Consider the following 15,653-nt stretch of genomic DNA (forward strand, 5'->3'; position numbering starts at 1 on the left):
CAGCAGTGATAAGTACAGGCAGCTATGAGAGCTCAGTAGGGGAAGCCTGACTTTTGGGGATGGGTGAGTGGTGGCAGGGGTCAGGGGTAGCGGAGGCGATCTCTAGGCTCCAAACTGAAGCAAAGGTAGGCAGGAAGCATCGGGAAGCATTCTAGGTAAATGCCTGGGGGTTAAGTTGAAGGCATGTTTGAGGAACTGAAAGATTGTTTTTGCTACAGCAGGGGTATACATGGGTGGAGCGGCAAGAGATGTCAGGGGAGACTGGCAGGGAAGGCAGGCAGGGGCACAATTAGGAAGAATCTTGAACACTGGCTTACAGAGGTAAGATTTGTCCCCAAAGTAATAGGAAGATGGTGACTGGCATGAAGCAGGAGATCTGCACAGCCAGCTGGCTCACAGAAGGGAACCCCAAATGCATGTGGAAGAAGGGACTAGCGGTGTGGGACGCAATGCAGGCACCAGTTTAGAAAGCACTGCTAGCAATCCCAGTGTGAGGTGGTGGTGGTCAGGAGTGCCTGGCGCCCAAGTCTCAAATACAGTGAATGGGCTCAGGGCTGGAGAGAAATAGCTAATTACTTAGGACTCAGAATCCATCGTCCAAGGTTGGGATGATGGAAGGGGAAATCAAGGAAGATGCTCTATTTGGGGTTGAGGCGACTATAGGAAAGAAGGTTGAAGCTAATCAGAAAGAAGACAACACAAACAGAAGAATGAGCTCTGGCTTTTGAGGGACCTGTGCCTGGTGTAAGTTCAGCCATCAGGAGACAATGTCAAGCACATAAACTGCATATGGATGGAATTGCCTGGGACATTGTTTGTTTGTTTATGATTTTATTTATATGTGATCTCTACACTTAAGGTAGGCTTGAACTTACAACCCTGAGATCAAGAGTGGCGTGTTCTACCGACTGAGCCAGCCAGGCGCCCTGGGGACATTGTGTCCAAGTAAGAAGAGACAAATTGAGGTACAAAAGGGTGCTAGCAGGGGGGACCAGAGGGGCTGGAGAAACAGGGTGGCATCAGGGAAGGGAAGGCAGGACACATTTCAGGGTCCAGGCAGTGGTGGGCGCTCGGGGAGATGCCCAAGGCAGCAATAAGTCAAGATGGATCCATCTGCCTCAGGGAGGAAGGGGGGGTGCACGGCTGGTTGCCCCCAGGGTGTGCCACGGGTGGAGGTGAGCAAGGACAGACAGCGAGTGTGTGGCTGAGAATTGGCAGGATGTGGGGGTGGTTTCAGGGAGGCTTGTGAGGGGGTGACCAGTTCAGACGGGGGACTGCGGGATCACGGAGTCAGCAGGAAAGTCAGGAGTGCTCCTGATGTGCTAGGCCCTCGGGGGTGGAGGGGTGGGGGTGGGGCTGTAAGTGGCTCCTCCTCCCGCGGAGAGCAGTGAGGAAGGCTCTGTGCCCTTCTGGCGCTCACAGGCTGCAGGCAATGACAGATTAAAGTCTGAGTATCAGATACAACTCTTGTTTCAGCTAACGGAAACCAACTTGTTAGTGTGATCTCAGAAGCCATGACTTTTTAAGATTTTATTTATTCGTGAGAGAGGCAGAGAGAGAGAGGCAGAGACACAGGCAAAGGGAGAAACAGGTTCCATGTTTTGGAGCCTGATGTGGGACTTGATCCCAGGACTTCAGGATCACACCCTGGGCCAAAGGCAGGCACTAAACCACTGAGCCACCCAGGGATCCCAGAAGCCATGGCTTTAGAGCCAGAGAAAGTCAGAAGGCTGTTGTGGATCCCATTAGATATTGTGAACCCACCAAACAGAAAGACCATGAAACCGACTGGGGCTAGAATCAGGCGGTAAATGGATTAGCTGAGGTTGCAGATTGACAGCCGACTGGGGAATCATGCGGTAAGTAATCTGAATCTGGGGCTGTGGGCTGTGCAGCCTCCCTTTTTTGGAAATCTCCTCCCTGATATGATGTCATTGCTTGGAGGCAATTCGAAACAATAGGCCCTTGCGGGAGGCAACATTTTCTCAGCATTTATTAATTTATCTAAACATGAGTAAATGTGCGAATGCCTGGAATTTAGCAGTGAACAAAATGAAAAATTTCTCCCCTCATGGACCTTCCATTCCCATGGGAGATAGATAATAAATATAAGTTAAAAATAGAGCGAATCAGGGGTGCCTGGATGGTGCATTGGGTTAAGAGTCTGACTCTTGATTTCAGCTCAGGTTGCAATCTCAGGGTTGTGTGATCGAGCCTTGTGCCTTGTGTCTCTAATAAATAAATAAAATCTTATAAAAAATAAAATAAAATAAAATAAAGAAAGCAAACATAAAAAGACCTATCTTAGGGGCCCCTGATTGGCTCAACTGGAATAGCATGAGACTCTTTTTTTTTTTTTTTTTTTGACGATTTTATTTATTTATTCATGAGAGACACAGAAAGAGAGAGAGAGAGGGAGGCAGAGACACAGACAGAGGGAGAAGCAGGCTCCATCATGCACCGGGAGCGCGACGTGGGACTCGATCCCGGGTCTCCAGGATCACGCCCTGAGCCAAAGGCAGATACCCAACCACTGAGCCACCCAGGCGTCCCAAAAATGTTTCTTTCAAAATCAGTTCCTGAGCGTCCGCCTTTGGCTCAGGGTGTAATCTCTGGATTCCGGATCAGGATGGAGCCCCGCATTGGGCTCCTTGCGGGGAGCCTGCTTCTCGTGCGTCTCGGCGTCTCTGTGTGTCTTTCGTGAATAAATAAATAACATCTTAAAACGACAACAACAACAACACTTCCTCACTTAAGCAGCACACATCACAGCGTACGATTGTTTACTTTCAATAGGACTGCGGAGATCTGTTTCTTCAGGCATTTCTTAGGAAAGTTTGAAGTGCTAGAAATCGAAGGGAAAAAGGCAACCTCCTGAGACCGTCCGCCTTCCCGCTCTCCAAGGAAAGGATGCGCACCCAGCGTCCTGGGGCCTTAGCTCGGCCTCAGACGGATCCCCGGTCCCCCGGGACGCCCGCCCTTCCCTCCTCCCTCCTGCCCCTCCCCCCGTAGCCCCCTCCCCCGCCCGGGCACCCGCCCGGCCCCAGGCGCCGCGCCCCCTCCACGGCGAGTCGGGGCAGGGCTTTGGTGGCCCCGCGGCTCCGGCCCAGTGGAGCGCCTGCGGGGCGTGGGGGCCGCGGGGCTCCCGCCGTCGGTCCCGGGCCTTGCTGCCGGGCGCCCTGGGCGCCGCCTGGGGGAGCTGCAGGGGGAGCTGCGGGGGGGAGCTGCGGGCTCCTCCCGCCGCTGAGGCTGCTCCGGGGTCCGGCGCCTGGCGGGGAGCGCCCCCTCCTGGCCCGCAGGCACCTGCGCCTCCGCGCCGCGGGCCGCTGCGCAGGCCGGGGGTGCGGGGTGCGGGTGCGGGGTGCGGGGTGGGAGGCCCTCGCTCTTCTTTAATTTTTTCAGTGTTTAGATTTAGGATGTTTTCTTTACATAACATTACATTTTATCATTTTTAACAGTTTTTAAGAGTGCAGGGCATTAAAATATTTTATTCATTTATTCATGAGAGACATAGGGAGAGAGGCAGAGACACAGGCAGAGGGAGAAGCAGGGAGCCAGGATGGGGGACCTGGATGGAGCCCTGAGGGGAAGGCAGAGCTCAACCGCTGGGCCACCCAGGCCTCCAGAGCGCAGTGCATTTGCATTAAAGACACTCACATTGCTATGCCGCCCTCACCACCATCCATCTGCAGAATTTTCCATCCTCCCAAATTGAAACTCTGTCCCCATTAAACATTAACGCCCCAAACCCGTCCTTCCGCAGCTCCTGGCAACCACAACTCTGCTTTCTAGTTCTATGACTCTGACTACTCATATCAGTGGAATAATATTTGTCCTTTGGGGCTGGCTTATTTCCTATAGCTTTCATTTCTGAGATTCATCCATGCTACAGCATGTGTCAGAACTCCCTTTTAAAGGTGGAATAATATTCCATTGGATTGTCTGGATGTAGCCCATTTTGAGTATCCATTCATCCTCCTATGGATGCTTGGGTTGTTTCCACATTTTGGTGATGGTGAATAACACTGCTGTGAACATGGGTGTACAAATATCCGTTGGAATCCCAGCTTTTAATTCTTTGGGGTATAAACTCAGAAGTGGAATTTCTAGGTCATATGGTAATTCTATGTTTAACTTTTTGAGGACCTGCCAAACTGTGTTCCATAGCAGCTGCCCCATTTTACATTCTCTCTCACACTGTACCAAGGTTCTCCAATTTCTCCACATCCTCCCTAACACTTGTTTTCTCTTTTTGGATAATAGCCATCCTAATGGGTGCCTTTAAAAGAAATTATGGTAAAATACACATAATATAAAATTTACCATTCTCTTTTAAAGTGTACAGTTCAGTGGCATTAAGTACATTCACAATGTTGTACAATTACCACCATCCAGTTCTAGAACTTTCTCGTTACCTCAAATGGAAACTCCTTACCCATTAGCAGTCAGCCCTTCCCACATCCCTGGCAAGCATTAATCTGAATGGCCTATTCTGGATGTTTCATATAGAAACATCATGTGGAAAAAATCATATGGAAAAAATCATATGGAATCATTTGATATGAAAATCACGGCCTTTTGTGTTTGGTATCTTTAATTTGACACTATGTTTTCAAGGCTTATCCATTTTGTAGCGTCGCGTATCAGTACTCCATTCCTTTTTATGGCTGACAAATATTCCACTGTTTGGATGTTTTAGTAGCTCAGGCTGCTATGGACAAAACACCATAGAGCAGGTGGCTTGAACAACAGACCAATGACACAACAATGTTCCACTCAAAGCATTCTACTCCTGGCCCCTCCCCCAATCCGTGTTCTTATCACATGCAAAATACATTCATTTTGTCTCAAAAGCCCCCACATTCTTAACTCTCTTTTTTTTTTTAATTTTTATTTATTTATGATAGTCACACACATAGAGAGAGAGAGGCAGAGACATAGGCAGAGGGAGAAGCAGGCTCCATGCACTGGGAGCCCGACGTGGGACTCGATCCCAGGTCTCCAGGATCACGCCCTGGGCCAAAGGCAGGCGCTAAACCACTGCGCCACCCAGGGATCCCTTAACTCTTTCTAGCATCAACTGCAAAGTCTGAAGTCCAAAGTCTCCTGTAACCATCACCTTAATCAGATACAGGTGAGATTCGTGGTATGCTTTGTCCGGAGGCAAAATTCCTCTCCAGCTATGAACCTGTACAATCAGATAAGTTATGGGTTTCTGAAACCCATAGTGGTGGACAGGCATAGGATAGACACTTCTATTCCCAAAGGGAGAAATCAGAAAGAAGGGGCACTGAGCCCCAAGCAAGTCTAAAACTTAGCAAGGCAAATTTCAAGAGATATTAAGGCTCAAGAATAATCCTCTGTGGTTGGATACCAACCCTCCAACCCCAAGGCTCTGCTAGTGGCCCCATGCCCTGAGGCTCTGGGCTGTTAGAACTGAGGCAACTGCCCACACCCCACACCCAAAAAGGGAGCTCTGATGATATCTGAATAACCTCCAGGGTCATTCTTCTTCTTTTTTCTTTTTAAGTAAGCTCTATGCTCAACATGGGACTTGAACTCATGACTCCAAGATCAAGAGTCATGTTCTACAGATTGAGCCAGCCAGGCACCCCATTCTTGCTCACGGCCCATAGCAGTATGACCCCTGGTCCTGTAGGGTCTCAGAATCTCTTCCTTCGTGTGCTCCTGCTTCCTCTGGCCCCTGTAGCTCCAAAGGGCAGTGTCTTTGCAGGTATAATTCCCTCTCTATTCCTGACCTCTGTTGAGATGATTGATTAGGTCCATGGTTCACACCCACACTAATCTTATCAAATGGTCAGTCAGCCACTTCCTTGATGTTTTCTTTTTATTACACATTTTCATGTTTTTCTCAATATGGACAGACTATTCCAAATCTTCAAGTTCTCTTTCCTTCTTACCTAGCAATTCTTCTTCAATTCCTCTCTCTCCTCTCTCGTTTTACTCTGAGTAGTCAGGAGGAACCAAGCTGCCCCTTTGACACTTCACTTAGCAATCTCCACAGCCAGACATCCAACATTTCCATTACTCAATGTTCCCTTCGGCAGAACACTAGAACAGGCACACAGTTCAGCCAAGTCCTTGTCACTTTATATATATATTTATATATATATATATATTTTAATTTATTCATGAGACACGGAGAGAGGCAGAGACACAGGCAAAGGGAGAAGCAGGCTCCATGCAGGAGCCTGATGTGGGACTCGATCCCAGAACTCCAGGATCACATCCTGAGCCAAAGGCAGACCGCTCAACCGCTGAGCCACCCACTTTATAATAAGGATGGCATTTTCCCCCATTGTCCAAAAACATGTTCCTCATTTCTGTCTGAGACGTCATCAGAATGACCTTGGCCACTCATATTTCTACCAACATTTTGCCCATGAGAAGGTGGAGGGTTTCTTTCCAGCATGCCTCTCTCCTTCCTGAGCTCTCACCGGAATCTCTGTGAGTGGTCCCACGGTGGCAGTCTGGGCTTCTTCTAGAGGGCACCTCAAAACTCTTCCAGAGTCTTCCCATTACACAGTTCAAAGCCTTTTCTGCTTTTGTAGGTATTTGTTGCAATAGTACCCCACCAATTAGGACCGATTTCTCTCTTTTAAAGATTTTATTTGAGAGAGAGCGAGAGAGAGCACAAGCAAGGGGCAGAGAGAGAAGCAGGCTCTCTGCTGAGCAAGGACCCTGACTTGGGACTTGATCCGAGGATCCCCGGATCATGACCCAAGCCAAAGGCAGACACCCAAGCAACTGAGCCACCCAGGCACCCCAGGACCAATTTCTCTCTTAGCTTGGACTACTATAACAAAATACCCTAGACTGGGAGGATTTAAAATAGACATTTATTTCTCACAGTTTGGGAGGTTGGGAAGTCCAAGATCAAGGTGGCAGATTTCGGTGCCTGGTGAGAGCCTGCTTCCTGGCTTGTAGACAGCAGCCTTTTTGTTTTTTATTGCCTCTGACAACAAAATATATGGAGTTTTTTTCCCATACCAACAAACCAATTCTCTAATTCTCTGACACTCACTGAGTGTACAATTGTTCAACTCAATTCTGACATAATCTACCCGGAGTGAGCATCAGACCCTACAGGTTGAAGGGCACAGTCCTACAAGACTGCTTCTACTGCACATGCCAACTGCAAATGGGGTGCGAGGCTGCCTATACTTTGCCCAGTGGACTACAGATTTGGAGGTTCCCATGACAGTTGCCTCAGGTTGGATCATGTGCTAGAATGACTCACAGACCTCAGGCGAGCACTCTACTTACTACCACTGGTTTGTTATAAACGAGACAACTCAAAAATAGTCAAATGGAAGAGATGCTTAGGGCTGGGTACTGGGGGTACGGGCAGGCATGCAGTTTCCATGTCCTCTCCAGCTGTATTATCCTCCGAGTACTTTCATGTGTTCACCAATCTGAAAGCTCCCCTGAATCTCATTGTTCGAGGTTTTTTTTTTTTTTTTTTTAGATTTTATTTATTTATTCATGAGAGACAGAGAGAAAGAGAGGCAGAGACACAGAGGAGAAGCAGGCTCCATGCAGGAAGCCTGATGTGGGACTCAATCCCTGGTCTCCAGTATCATGCCCTGGGCCGAAGGCAGGCGCCAAACCACTGAGCCACCCAGGGATCCCCCTTTCAAGAGTTTTTACCTAGCTCCAACTCCATTTCCCCCACCTTCTTCTGGAGATTGGTGGATGGAACAGAGGGTTCCCAGCTTCCAGTAAAGTGTTTGGTCTTCAGGGAGGCTATTTCTGGGACCCAACCTAAGACACCTTTTTTTCTTTTTCTTTTTTTTAAGATTGTATTTATTTATTTGACACAGAGAGAGAGCACAAGCAGGGTGAGTGGCAGGCAGAGGGAGAAGGAGGAGCAGGCTCACTGCTGAGCAGGGAGCAGGGGCTGGATCCCAGGATCCAAGATTATGACCTGAGCTGAAGGCAGACACTTCAACTGAGCCACCCAGGGGCACCCCCCCCAACCCCCTCCCCACTTCCCACCCACAACAAGTCACTTCTTTAGCATAAACTTAGATGTGCTCAAAAGGGGCCCCTTAGGAATGATGATAGACACTCCTATCATTCAGGAAATTCCAAGGGTTTTAGGAATGCTGCACCAGGAACCAGAGACAAAGACTAAATATATATTTTTATATCCCACTGCTTTAGTCTCAGTTTGGAAAGACGTTTTGGAACAGAGACCGGAAAGCTATAGGGACCCTATGAAAAACTGCTTTTTTCACTCCTTTTCCTGCTTCTATCCTTGCTAGGACATAGACTCCCGCTTTACACATGCCTTATAGCACAGATAATGTATGTCCTCCTTATAAAGACCTAGGATTTAACAATTTCTTTAGAGTCTTCCAGCACAATAGATAACATCCAAGAAGAGACTGGGCAGCGTTGTCATGAACTTTTCCAGACCACTGACTCACCAAGACCCCTGGCTCCAGGGCTTAAATGACTTATGGAGAATACCTAAAACTAGTCTTTTTTCCTGGATGCCTGAGAAGACACGTCACCAGACCACAGTCCTCAATAAAAACCCTGGACCCCAAGCAAAGAAAGAATCTCTTTTTTTTCCTTTCTGGTCTCCCAGATGCTCTGTCCATATCTACACTCTCTCTACATTTTAATAAACTATGCTCTCACTTCCTCTTGGCTCTTGTTTGATTTCTACCCTGTGTGAGGCCAGGGACCCTCTTGGCTGGTCCTGCTGGCGCCCCCTCTGGGTTCTAAGACCTAGCCAGCCTGCATCAGAACCGTCCAGTAAAACAAGTGAGAAAATGTAATATGTGAAGAATCTCTTTCTCATCTTAAAATGCAAGAGGCTACTTTTATGGTGTTTTATTATAGTTAACTATTAGAAACATTTTGTCACAACTTCTTAGACTGAATTCAATTCAGCAAACATTCAAAGAGGCTCACTAGGTTTAGAGAATATGAAACAAAAGCCATGAAAAATAAATGATGAATTCAAAAGAAATTATTCTAACATTAAGAAGTGAATTATGGGGCAGGGGATCCCTGGGTGGCGCAGCGATTTAGCGTCTGCCTTTGGCCCAGGGCATGATCCTGGAGACCCGGGATCGAATCCCACATCGGGCTCCCGGTGCATGGAGTCTGCTTCTCCCTCTGCCTGTGTCTCTGCCTCTCTCTGTGACTATTATAAATAAATAAATAAATAAATAATGAAAAAAAAAAAAAGAATTATGGGGCAGCCTGGGTGGTTTAGCACCGCCTTCAGCCCAGGGCCTGATCCTGGAGACCCAGGATTGAGTCCCACGTCAGGCTCCTTGCATGAAGCCTGCTTCTCCCTCTGCCTGTGTCTCTGTCTCTCTCTTGCTCTCGCTCTGTGTCTCTCATGAATAATTAAACTCTTAAAAATAAATAAATAAAAGAAGTGAATTATAACCAAAAAAAATTTTTTTAAGTCATACCAAAAGCAGTAATTCATTATGACAATTCATGTTGAATATCTGTAGTGAATAAGACTGGAATTGTTTAATAATCCAATTAATGGCAAAAAGTGAATGAAAAGATTTAAATTTTTGTTAATTTGCATAAAATATGCCAGTGAGTTGATATGAAACATAACAAATCACGACGACAACAAAACTGAACTTGCTAATGCGTGTCATCAATTCAGAGTTACCACTAAGCACAGAATAAGAAAAAAACTTGAAATGCCCTGAAATCTTGCAGCTCATCTCTGAAGCTTCATAGAAATATCCACAAATTTAAAAACAGTTCTAAAAATACATATACTTACGAATAATGAGTTTTTAAAAAATTTTTAAGTAATCTCTACACCCAACATGGGGATTGAATTTATAACCTTGAGATCAAGAGTCACGCACCCTACTGAATGAGCCAGTCAGGCACCCCACCAATAGTGAGTTGTTTTTTTTTTTTTAATTTATTTATTCATGATAGTCACACGGAGAGAGAGAGAGAGGCAGAGACACAGGCAGAGGGAGAAGCAGGCTCCAAGCACCGGGAGCCCGATGTGGGATTCGATCCCGAGTCTCCAGGATCACGCCCTGGGCCAAAGGCAGGCGCCAAACCGCTGCGCCACCCAGGGATCCCCAATAGTGAGTTTTGAAGCTAAAAGATACTTTCCAGAAACTATCAATAACAAGTAAATTTCGATCAACCATGCTAGCAGAAAGATTAATTTTTTAAAAGATTTATTTATTTATTCATGAGAGACACAGACACACAGAGAGAGACAGAGACACAGGCAGAGAGAGAAGCAGGCTCCTCACCAGGAGCTTGATGTGGGACTCGATCACAGGACCCTGGGACCATGCCCTGAGCCAAAGGCAGATGCTCAACCACTGAGCCACCCAGGCGCCCCAGAAAGATTAATTTTTGAACCTACAAATTATCTTATAAAATTGTCATATGGAGACGCAGAGCTGCAGAAAACATTATTAAAGAGGCAGTTAAATTTCTGAGTTTTTAAATTTTTTTTCATTCCAAATATTCATACTTACAACTAATTTTGTATTTATTTTCTAAAAGGAGACCCCTCCTCCTAATTTCTCATCCTTCAGTGCTACAAAATCCAGGGACACCTGGGTGGCTCAGCAGTTGAGCATCTGCCTTCAGCTCAGGGCATGATCCTAGAGTCCCAGGATCGAGACCCACATCAGGCTCCCTGCATGGAGCCTGCTTCTCCCTCTGCCTGTGTCTCTGCCTTTCTCTCAGTCTGTGTCTCTCATGAATAAATAAATAAAATCTTAAAAAAAATTCAGGTCCATCCCTGTACTGATACTAAAATAGCATCTTACTGGCGTGCCTGGGTGGCTAAGTCAGTTAAGCATCTGCCTTTGGTGCTGGTCATGATCCCAGAGTCCTGGGATCGAGTCCTGCATTGGTCTCCCTGCTCATTAGGGAACCTGCTTCTACTGTCTGTCTCTACTCCTGAACCTGTCTCTACTCCTCCCCCAGCTTGTCCTCTCTCACTCTATCAAATAAATAAATAAAAACATATTTTTTAAAGATTTTATTTATTCATTCATGAGACACAGAGAGAGAAGCAGAGGGAGGAAGCAGACTGTCTGCAGGGAGCCCGATGTGGGACTTGATCCTAGGACTCCAGGATCATGCCCTGAGCTGAAGGCAGATGCTCAACTGCTGAGCCACCCAGGTGTCCCAATGAAAATCTTTTAAAAAAAATAGCATCTTACTAGTACTGTTTATTTAGCCACTTTATTTCTCAGAAAAAGCTGTCTAAAAAAACTAGTGAGGTGGATAATGGGGCTTCCTTTCGGTGGGAAATCTATTTGGTTCTGCTGAAGTTAATTCTACCCAAGCTTCAGACGTGAAATACATGACGTGACCAAGACTAAGTCAGATCCTGCTACTTGTTGTGGCATGTGGTCTAAGGTGATCTAATCTGAGTGGATTTTAGGATTCTAGCTGGGAATGATGGGGAAAATGATCTCTTCCTCGCAGGGCTTAGATAAGGCAATATGCCCCATCCTGGGGGCCATTTGAACATCCTGAAGGAAGCTAGCCAGGAAAAACAGCAGATATGGCAGAAAGCAGAGAGAGAGAGCCAAGAAGAAACTTGGGTCCACTGTTCAGCCTCCAGAATGAACCTGACCTGAAAATCCACTTCTGGACTTTGTAGTTCTGTAAGTGAATAAGCTCCACTTACTATTGAAGCCAGTTTGAGGTGTGCTTTTCTTTTCTTTCCTTTTTTAAAGATTTTATTTATTTATTTTAGAGAGAGAGTGAGAGAGTGAGGGGAGGGGTAGAACGGGAGGGAGAGGGAGAGAGAATCTCTCAGATTCCATGCTGAGTGCAGAACCTGATGGGGGGCTTGATCTCACGACCCTGAGATCATGACCTGAGCTGAAACCAAGAGTCAGTTGCTCAACTGACTGAGCCCCCCACATACCCCTATAGGTATGCTTTTACTTGCACAGAACATGTCCTAAAAATTAAATACAGTGCAGTTACAGAGAAGCCCCTGGGAATTCCCAAGCATTATTGAATATGAATTGTGAAAAATAGGCAGGAACTGATTCTCATTTTTCCTGGCCTCTTTGCCTTAGTTTATATTACCCAGTTATTGATAAGGGTAATGACCATGATAAAAATACAGATTTGTTCTCAATACAGGAACATGGTGGGGAATATGACCTCAAATATGACCAAACAAAATCTTTCAAACCAGGATTTCCACTCTGTGTGTCATGCTTTGTTTGTCAGACTGGTAGGTACTTGGGTGTTGTTACATTATTCTTTGCACCTCACCTTTTTGTTTATCTAAAATATTTCATAAGTAAGTAGAAACACTAAGCGTTCGTGTTCTGCCAATGGGAAGAGACTCAAAACCCTGTGAAGTATTTACAGCAAATGTTCTTCCTGTTTCACAGATAAGGGCACAGTTACAAAAAGGGTAAGTGGGGGCAGCCTGGGTGGCTCGGCGGTTTATCGCTGCCTTTGGCCCAGGGCGTGATACTGGAGACCCGGGGTCGGGTCCCACATTGGGCTCCCTGCATGGAGCCTGCTTCTCCCTCTGCCTGTGTCTCTGCGTGTCTCTCTCTCTCTCTCTCTCTCTCTGTGAATCTCATGGATAAATAAATAAAATCTTTAAAAAAAAAAAAAGGGTAAGTGATTTACTTGGGGGGGTCACAGAGGGGGTTAATGACAGAGCTGAGAGTAGAATTGTAGGCTTTAACCTCTATACTAAACATCTTCTGGATTGGTTTAATATCCTCAGAATGGTGGTCGGTATTAATATCCTTTGATGTAGATTATCAGATTTTTCCACTGTATACACTAGGAATCTGTAAGATTGGGTAAGATTCAGGCATAACTCACACTCCAAAGGGAGCATCTCAGCTAAGTACACATACCTTTGGTGGTGAAGTATAGGTTTAAGTGGGGAAGGGTATGGTGCACAAAGAAAGGCTGAAAAGTGCTATTCACTTAAAGGAAAGTTGAAAAAATAGGCAATAGTAATAAAACACTTCTATAATGCTTACTATGGGTCAAGCAATTTTCAAAGTACTTTATAGAGATCAACTCATTTAATTTTCACAATAAATGAAATACCTACTATTTTTACTCCCATTTTATAGATGGGCAATTCAGACCCTGGGTTGCGATGTGTAAGGATATATCTGGTTGTTCAGATGACCAAAACGGGTTGCTTATATATATCCAGTCTTCATTCACAGTTCTAGCTCATAGCTCCCCAAACTCTTGGAATTTCCTAAGTGTTGAATGTGATAAATGTGTGTTTTGCTGCATTAATAAAGGGGATGTTTGGACCTCACCCAAGGTGTGGGGCTGGTTAGCAGGCTGACCAACTATGTGACAGGAGGGTTGGAAATTTCAGTCCCACTCCAGAACCTCTGGGGAGGGGACAGAGACCGGAGGTTGAATCCGTCAATCCTGACTGCAATAAAGCCTCCACAAAACCCTGAAAGGACCCGATTTGGAGAGCTCCTGGGTTGGTGAACACAAGGAGAGTAGGAAGAATGGTGCTCATGGAGGGGGCACGGAAGCTCCGTGCCCTTTCCCCAGACCTCACCTTGTGCATGTCTTCATGGGCTGTTGATTAGTATCCTTTACAATATCCTCTAATACATTGGTAAACCTAAATGTTTCCCTGAGTTCTATGAGCTGCTCTGGTTAAAGGACCCTGGGGAGGGGAAGGGGGGGTCACTGGAATGTCCTATCTGTAGCTGGTTGGATGGGTCAGAGGCACAGGTAATAGCCCCTGGGGCTTCCAACTGGCATTTGAAGTGTTGGGGCCAGGGTGCAGGGCAGGAGTGAGGTCTTGAAGGGCTGAGCCCTTAACCTATGGAATCTGATGCTATCTCTGGTGAACGGTGTCAGGATGGATTTGAATTCTGACACCAGCAGGGTGTCTGAGAATTGCTTGGGCTGTGTGTGTGGGAATACCTCTCCCACATCAGAATTGGGCCCGGGAACCCAAAAAGAGACACAAATTGTTTTACATTAAGTAACTTGTTCAAGGTCACTTAGTAAAATGGGGAAGTCAATTTGAAATCAGGTAACCTGGCTCGAGTATGGGTTTATAATCCTATGCTGAATATACATAGTGTGTTCCACATAATGAATCATTTCATCTTAGGTCAACCCTGCACCTTCAAAAAATGTTATCCTTATATATGTTTTTCCTCTTACTTCTGCTATCTGGGCCGCCAGAGCACCAGGAAACCATTTCTATACAGAGCACTTTTATTTCTTTCTCTTTTATGTAGGCTTTGGGCCCATCATGGGGCTTGAATTCACCACCCTGAGATCAAGAGTTGCATGCTCCACTGACTGAGCCAGCCAGGTGCCCTGAGAAAACTTTTCAATTATTCATTTCTTCATTCCTTCAATACACTCTGTGTCTACTACATGCTTGTGCATGTTGGTTGTTAGGAGCCCAAGGACATTTAACATTTCTAGCGAGTTATGCTTTGCAAATTCCAAAGCTCCATACACATAACATTCTCATCCCCTTATTCCAGGTCACTGCCAAATTCAGAGGTGTTGATTCTGACTGTAGAAGCAAGGTGAGGAAAAAACTTGACAAGGAAGCTGCAAACACAACTCCCCATCTTTGGATACCGTCGAGTTATCTTTGTCAAGGCTTCACGTGGCAGCTTCACCCCATCATCTCCCAGGCAAGGGCATGACTTCAGATAAAGATGTGGAGATTCTGGTTTGTTTAAGATTTATTTAATTTCTTTGGGAGAGAGACAGTGAGCCGAGTGCACAAGTTTGGGGGACGGGCAGAGGAAGAGAGAACATCCACAGGCAGACTCCCTGTTGAGCGCAGAGCCTGACATGGGGCTCGATCTCACCACCTGGGCTGAAACCAAGAGGGGGCCACTTAACTGACTGAACCACCCAGGCACCCCCAGATTCTGGTTTTGATCTGCCAACCACGTAGGATAAATCAATAACATGATTAAGGCCACTATTATATAGGTCCATTATACCTCAGTAAGGCTGAAGTTAAAAAAAAAAAAAAAGCCCATTCCCCAAAACAGCCCTGGTTCAGAAATGTACAAGCTCAGTGCTTCTGCTGTTCACAAAGAAGGCTCACAGACCGTCTAGATCTCTCATGTTTTGGCTCCAAGGAGCACTGATCAAAGATCTTTCTACGAAATCACTACCAGATGTTGGCCCGTCAGACAACTAGCTGCACAGGCTCATCTTTAGCAAAGGAATGTCTTCTAGCAGGCACCTCCGTTATCTATCCCTTCTGAATGCACTTAAGGGAAAAACAAAAAACCAAAACAACAACAACAACAACAACAACAACAACAACAACAAAACAAAGGAAGAGAAGAAGATGGGTAGGAAGAGGAAAAACAGCATTTCAATTTTGCGTGTAATAAAAATGTAATTCCTTGGAATGTGACTTTTGCGTTTTAAAATTTTTAACAGCTTTATTGAGTTATAATTTGCACACCATAAAATCCACCCATTTTAAGTGTACATTTTGATAATTTTTAGTAAATTTATATAGTTGTGCAGCCATCCCCACATACCCCAACATTCCAGATGTCCATCACTCCAGAAAGTTCCTTCCAGCTTGTTTGCTGACTATTGTTATTTTATAACCTCTCTGGAGTCTCAGACAGTGAACT

The 15,653-nt window shown here is 45.8% G+C and overlaps 1 long non-coding RNA gene across 1 annotated transcript; it reads left to right on the forward strand.

The window, feature by feature from the left end:
- Window positions 1–1,366: 1,366 nt before the first annotated feature.
- On the forward strand, window positions 1,367–15,055 carry LOC119871914. Its single transcript, XR_005359899.1, has 2 exons — window positions 1,367–1,859; window positions 14,526–15,055. It is a non-coding gene; the product is annotated as an uncharacterized LOC119871914 (long non-coding RNA).
- Window positions 15,056–15,653: the final 598 nt, after the last annotated feature.

The sequence above is a fragment of the Canis lupus genome, chromosome 5, assembly GCF_011100685.1.
Source record: "Canis lupus familiaris isolate Mischka breed German Shepherd chromosome 5, alternate assembly UU_Cfam_GSD_1.0, whole genome shotgun sequence".
Taxonomy (NCBI): domain Eukaryota; kingdom Metazoa; phylum Chordata; class Mammalia; order Carnivora; family Canidae; genus Canis; species Canis lupus.